This window comes from Megascapheus bottae, chromosome 13 (genome assembly GCF_031878675.1).
Source record: "Megascapheus bottae isolate mThoBot1 chromosome 13, mThoBot2.hap1, whole genome shotgun sequence".
NCBI lineage: Eukaryota > Metazoa > Chordata > Mammalia > Rodentia > Geomyidae > Megascapheus > Megascapheus bottae.
The window spans coordinates 20800426-20807544 of NC_143521.1; positions in this window are offsets into that span (position 1 = coordinate 20800426).

Here is a 7119-nt window from a genome sequence, read left to right on the forward strand (position 1 = left end):
GTGTGTATTTGCAAGGTCATTCCGCAAAGATAGTGTTACAGATATAGATTTGAGCAAGGCTAATCAGAAGTCAACCTGGGCTTTCGAAAGAGATCAGGACATAATCGTGTTCTGTTTCTGACTTTGCAGTTTTCATGTCTAAGATCTAAGAGAGTCAGTTGACACCTTTAAGAAGATTATTGATTTCATAGGATAGAGATTTATTTACTGACCTTTATTATTATTTATTTTTGTCACTCATGGGTCTTGAACTTAGGCCCTGGGCGCTGATCCTTGAATTCTTCAGCTCAAGACTACTGCCCTACCCCTTGAGCCACAGCATCACTTCTCTGACCTTTAATTTTTTTTTTATAGTGGATTATACAGACACAATGACTAGAACCTCTGGATAACTGGGACAACTGTATTCTGCTATGTATATGCATGCATATATACATGAATATGTATATTGTTAAAAGTTGAATCATGGGTTAAATAAGAAAGGCTATGTCTTTTTATTTCTTTCTACTTCCCCTGACTTCCTTGTACTCTAAACAAATTTCTTTTTCTCTTTATTCTTTTTTTTTTTTTTGCCAGTCCTGGGCTTGAGCTCAGGGCCTGAGCACTGTCCTTGGACTTTCTCAAGGCTAGAGCTCTACCACTTGAGCCTCAGCACCACTTCTGGCTTTTATCTATGTATGTGGTACCGGGGAATCGAACCCAGGTCTTCATGCATGCTAGGCAAGCACTTTAACCACTAGGCCAAACTCCTGGCCCTCCTCTTTAATCTTACTCTAAATCTTTATCCTAGAAAAAGTTCCTTCCTTTATTTTCTAGTGGGGAAGAATACTACATTGACAGCTCTGAAATGTTTCCTAATTTTAGCAGGATATGTGACCTATCCAGACAATACTTTTCTACCCTCAACTCTATAGTTTATAATTATGATAATTATTAGTTGATAATATTTGTGGGACTATTGTGAGAAGTCACATTCTAGAAAATCCTTTGTACTTCTCTGACATATAATGAGTATTCATTAAGTAGAAGCCCTATCCATCATTATTTTTAATGTTGCAAATAGTTCCAATGACTTCATCTCAACCTCTCAACTCCTGCTGTTTGGTCACATGGATTTATTATTGGTAACATGCAATCTACTAAGTGACTAGTCTTCCTTTAAACTTGCAGTGGCTTACCACTTCTCTGCACTCTCATGAGCTGTGGTCTCAATATTATCAGTCCATTTTAATTTCCAATTGCAGTTTCTGTCTTGAAGCACTACCAGGGACTGAAGGTAGCCATTAGTGAATACCAGTTATATATATTCTGTTGATAGTGTTCATTTGCGAAGCAACATCTTGAGGCTCATGAATGCTGCATAGAGCCAGGGTCCAATTTACAAAACTTTATAAACCTATGTGTTGTTTGTAATGTTTAGTCAACAGAATGATAATACAGTAAAACTTTCAATATTTTTTTGCCATTCTTGGGGCTTGAATTCAGATCCTTGGCACTGTCCTTGGGCTTTTCCAAGGCTAGTGCTCTACCACTTGAGCCACAGCACCACTTCTGGCCTTTTCTGTGTATGTGGTACCCAGGAATCGAGCCCAGGGATTTGTGCTTGGTAGGAAAGCACTTTATCACTAGGCTATGCTCCTGACCCCAGTAAAACATTTTAAGCTCATTTTTCATAACAATGAGAATCAGAAAAGAGTTTGAGAGGTTCTCTGAATGAAATGAGGCATATTCACTGACAGGCATATATGTTTATGTGAGAGAAAATCAAAATTTATATTTGGTTACATGATTCAGTGGTAGGATTCTTTTTTTGTATGTTTTTGACAATCAGTTCTTTCTTATACAAATATTAAAATGAAAAGAGAATGAAAAAATGAAATATAAAGTCAGAATAAAAAATTCTTTCAGTAAAAATTTTTACTATTTTTTATCAAGTCTGATTATTATTTGCATATTTTGTGTCCCCACTTAAACAAAGACCTTTAAATAAAAAAGTAAAAATTTAAATTAGTAGACATCCGATTTCCTTTGGTAAATCAGAAATAAATATTCTTTTTATTTTGTTGGGGAAATGTATAGAGGGATTACAGTTACATTGGTCAAGAAGTGTTTATTTTAAATAAATAAATGTGTATATAATATACCAAATAGCAAGTCAGATACAGTAGCCACATGAGATTAACCATAAGTGCAAAAAAAAGAGAAAAGAAGTAACTGCATACAATACATTGAGAAAAAACAATCACAAAGATAAACCTCTTGTTTCCATATCCTAGAGCTCATTTTGTAGTCTCATCCTATATGACCATATGTACATAGTGTTTGAGCTATTGTGATCCTCTGCTAGAAGAGTCCTAGTTGTATGCTAATTATTACAAATGAGAGAAATGAGCTATGTTCCTTTGGATCTGGTTTACTTCACTTAATATGATTTTTTCCAAGTCTTTCCACTTCTTTATGAATGGGGTGATGTCATTCTATCTGATAGTAGCATAGAATTCCACTGTGTATAAGTACCACATCTTCTTGATCCAATCATCTACTGAGGGACATCAGGGCTGGTTCCAGGGTTGGTAAATAATGCTGCAATGAACATCATTGTGCTTGTAGCTTAACTTGTTTCTGGACATTTGAGTAAATGCCAAGAAGAGGGATTGCTGGATCATAGGGGAGTTCTATGTTTAGTCTTATGAGGAATCCCTACACTGCTTTTCAGAGTGTTGAATGAGTTTGCACTCCCACCAACAGTGTAGTAGCTTTCCCTTTTGGCCGCATCCCTGCCAACATCTGTTGTTATTAAATTTCTTGATAATGGCAGTTCTAACTGGAGTGAGGTAGAATCTCAAAGTTGTTTTGATTTGTGGTTTTCTTTTTTTTCATATATTTTTATTGTAATTAATAGAATGGTTACATGGTATTTGCCAGATAGATGGTGCATTAATTCACTACATTGATACCCTTTCACATGTCTTGGTCCCCATTTCCTTCCCCTCCACCCCCACCCCTCATCTTGTTTTCCCCCATTCCCTATCCAATTTCAAATAACCAAATACAAATATATCTGATATATCAGATAACAAAGTGAGATACTGTAACAATATGAGATAACCAAGGGACAGCAAAAGAGATGAGAGATAACCTAGTACCTTAAGAACAACAATCATTCATTATATGGCTTATGTTTCTATATCCTAGAGATTCTTTCATTTAGTGTCCTACTATATGGCCTTTTGTATCAAGGTTTTGCTCTATTGCAAATCTCTGCTAGGAGAGCCCAAGGTTTCTACTGATTATGACAAATGAGGGAAACCACTGAGCCAATGTTCCTTTGAGTCTGGCTTACTTCACTTAATATGATTTTTTCTAAGTCTTTCCATTTCCTAACAAATGGAGCAATGTCATTCTTTCTGACAGCAGCATAGAATTCCATTGTGTACAAATACCACATCTTGTTGATCCACTCATCAACTGAGGGACATCTAAGTTGGTTCCATATCTTTGCTATGGTAAATAGTGCTGCAATGAACATTGTTGTGTTGGTGGATTTAGTATGTCCTTGTTTCTTTTTACCAGTCCTGGGTTTGAGTTCAAGGCCTGAGTACCACTTGAGTCACAGCACCACTTTTGGCTTTTTCTATGTGGTACCCAGGAATCGAACCCGGGTCTTCTTTCATGTAGGCAAGCACTCTACCACTAGGCAAAACTACCAGCCCTGATTTGCATTTCTTTTATGGTCAGAGATGTTAAACATTTCTTCATGTGTCTTTGGCCATTGTTATTTCCTTTTCAGAGAAGTCTCTCATTAAGTCTTTAGCCCACTTTTTAATGGGATGGTTGTTTCTTTGAGGTTTTGTGTTTGAGAGATTCAATTTCTGAGTTGCAGGTATATTTTAGATATGAAGCCCTTGTCTGTTGTATGGCTAGTGAAGATCTTCTCCCACTCTGTGGGCTTTCTGTAGTACTTGTTAAGCTATGTATTTTGTGATACAGAAGCTCTGCGGTCTAATGCAGTTCCATTTGTCCAAACTTTCTTTAATTTGTTGTGTTTCTGTGTCTTTATTAATAAAGTTTTGACCTATGCCAAGGAGTCCTAGTGTATCTCATATTCTTTTTTGTAAAGTAGAAATAAATATTCTTGTGACTAATTAAAGAGAATGAAAGTTTATTTTAGGTGCCTTTATCTACTTAGAATGTTATACTGAGAAGAATGTTAAGATATACTGATTTGGAGATGGGAATGTGGCTTAGTAGTAGAGTGCCTGCCTAGTATGCATGAAGCCCTGTGTTCCACATCAACAGGAAGACCAGCGGGGCACAGTGGCTCATGCCTGTATCCCTGGATGCTCAGGAGGCTGAGATCTAAGTATCGCAGTTCAAAGCCAGCCTGAGCACTAAATAAAAGTCTGTGACACTCTTATCTCCAATTAATCATCAGAAAACCAAAAGTGGCCTGTGGCTCAAGGGACATGGCAGTCACCTTGAGCTGAAGAGCTCAGGAACAATGCCTAGGCCTAGAGACCATGTAAGAGACTACATAATGTGTCTTACGACACATGTCAGCTAAAATCTAGGCATACTTTTTATTAATTTAGTTTTTCAAATTATTCTTATTGGCATATGTTAATAGTATGAGGAAGTTTCACAGGAGTAATTTTAATATGCAATTTTTATTACAATGCTAAGTGCTAGCAGAAATTCATTTCATTTTTTATAGTAATGTATAGAGGGGTTACAGTTACATTTGCCAGATAGTAGGTACATTACTTCTTACACATTGATACCCCTTCTCATGTTTTTTCCCCCATTTCCCTCCTTCCACTCTCTCCCAATCATCTTGTTTTCTCCCCTTCCCTTTTTCATTTCAAATAATCAAATAAACATGTATATAATATACCAGGTAATAAAGTCAGATATAGTAACAATATGAGATTAACCAAAGGGCAACAAAAGAGAAGAGAAATAACATAGTACATCAACAATCACACAAGATAAAGCTCTTGTTTCCCTATCCTGGAGATCCTTTCATTTAGCCTCATCCTATAAGATCTTATGAACCTAAGTTTTGTGCTATTGTAATCCTCTGCTAGGAGAATCCTAGATGTGTACTAATAATTACAAATGAGGGAAACCATTGAGCCCATGTTCCTTTGGGTCTGGCTTACTTCACTTAATATGATTTTTTCCAAGTCTTTCCATTTCCTTACAAATAGGGCGATGGCGTTCTCAGAAATACATTTCTAACCATGAAGTTTACACAGAGATTCTTCAAGCTTTATGGAAACACTAAGAAGGATGTCCATCTTCTGTAGAAGTTCCACTATAAAGGTCATTTAGGACAACAAAGGACAAATTCACCCGAGACCCATACTAGGGATTAACTTTTAGTACAAGGAAAATAGACGTGGCAAAGGAAATCAATAAAGATATTCACAAACAAGAATACAGTGAATACAGGGACTCTGCCAACCATATGAGCCAAAAGAAATAAAGCCAGGACAAAAAGCCAGGGGAAGTGAATACATCCCAAATTAAACAAGTGACTTCAACTACTTTGAAGACAATGATGGCATTATGAGTATGCCAGAGCTTAAGAAGACAAGTCAAAGACCAGTCACCTGCTTACATACCCAAAGACAAAATTGAAGAATAGCTTTTCCTGTTGTCCAGGTGGCCTGGTGACTGTAGACTAGCTTCTTTCTCTCATTCATTGTACTTACTACTTGCTCAATGTTGTTGTTTTCCCCAGAAAATTTTGTGTTCATTTATGTTAGGTCATTTGAAATTTCATATCCCTTTTTTTGGTGGTTGTTGGTTGTGGGGCTTGAACTCTGGGCCTGGAAGCTGTTCCTGAGCTCTTCAACTCAAGATTAGTCCTCTATCACTTTGAGCTACAGCACCATTTCTTTCTTTCTGTTTTTTGTTTATTGTAATTAATAGAAAGGTTACAGTTATATTGGCCAGATAGAAGGTACATTACTTCACACACATTGATACCCCTTCTCATGTTTTTGTCCCCATTTCCCTCTTCCCACCCTCTCCCCTCATCTTGTTTTCCCCCTTCCCTTTCCTATTTCAAATAAAAAATAATTGTATATACAATATACCAGATAACAAGGTAAGATACTGTAACAATATGAGAATAACCAAGGGACAGCAAAAGAGATGAGAAATAACATAGTACATTAAGACCACCACCATTTCTTGATCTTTGGTGTTTAATTGGAGATAAGAATCTCACAGACTTTTTGTGCCCTGACTGGTTTTGAACTATGATCCTCAGACCTCAGGCTCCTGAGTAGCTAGAAGTACAGGTGTGAGCCACCATATCCTTTCAATATTAGAACTTTGTGACTGATTAATAGTTGTCTTTCCTTGAAAAGGAATTCCCAATTATCTACTTAAATGAAGAAGTGCTAAGGAATAACATCATGTTGGTATGGTACCTTTGTGAGACCAGATCTAGAGGGCTATAGAGAGTGAACATACATTGGCATGGGATGGCTTGTGGGGCTGGGGATGCCAGGTATCATTATTTCTGGAGTTGTATGAGTGAAAATTATTCTTCAGATTTTCCTGACATGTTAAATTAATGGAATTAAAGTGGCAAAGGAAATCACATTCTAAATTAGACAAATAAAAGCCAAATATTTACAATGTCTAGATTTATGACTGACAATTGCAGAGGATTTGTGAGAAAGATTTGGGGTATAATTAAAATGGCTGAGCTGCTTTACCATTATTGGCCTTACACAATGCGGCGGGGAACTCAGGGCATTCAAGATGGTGCCAGTCTTGGCTCTCCTTAACACCTCCACATTGGAAGAGAATAAATTTATGTGCTTAGTCACCAACTTTGTGATAATGTGTTGCAGCAACCAAACAATCAACATACCAAGCTTTGAGATACATGATAACATTTTTATTATCTTTTTGTAATCTCTGGGTAATCTGATTTTATACAATGCTTAAGATATTTTATTAAAATTTATTGAAATTCATGCTTTAATTCCTATTTGTATTTATAAAGCAGGTTTTTCTTTTTAAAACGAAGTAAAGCATATCGACAGTATCATTCTAGTATAAATCAAGTTTAAACATAATACCACAAACTATTCAATG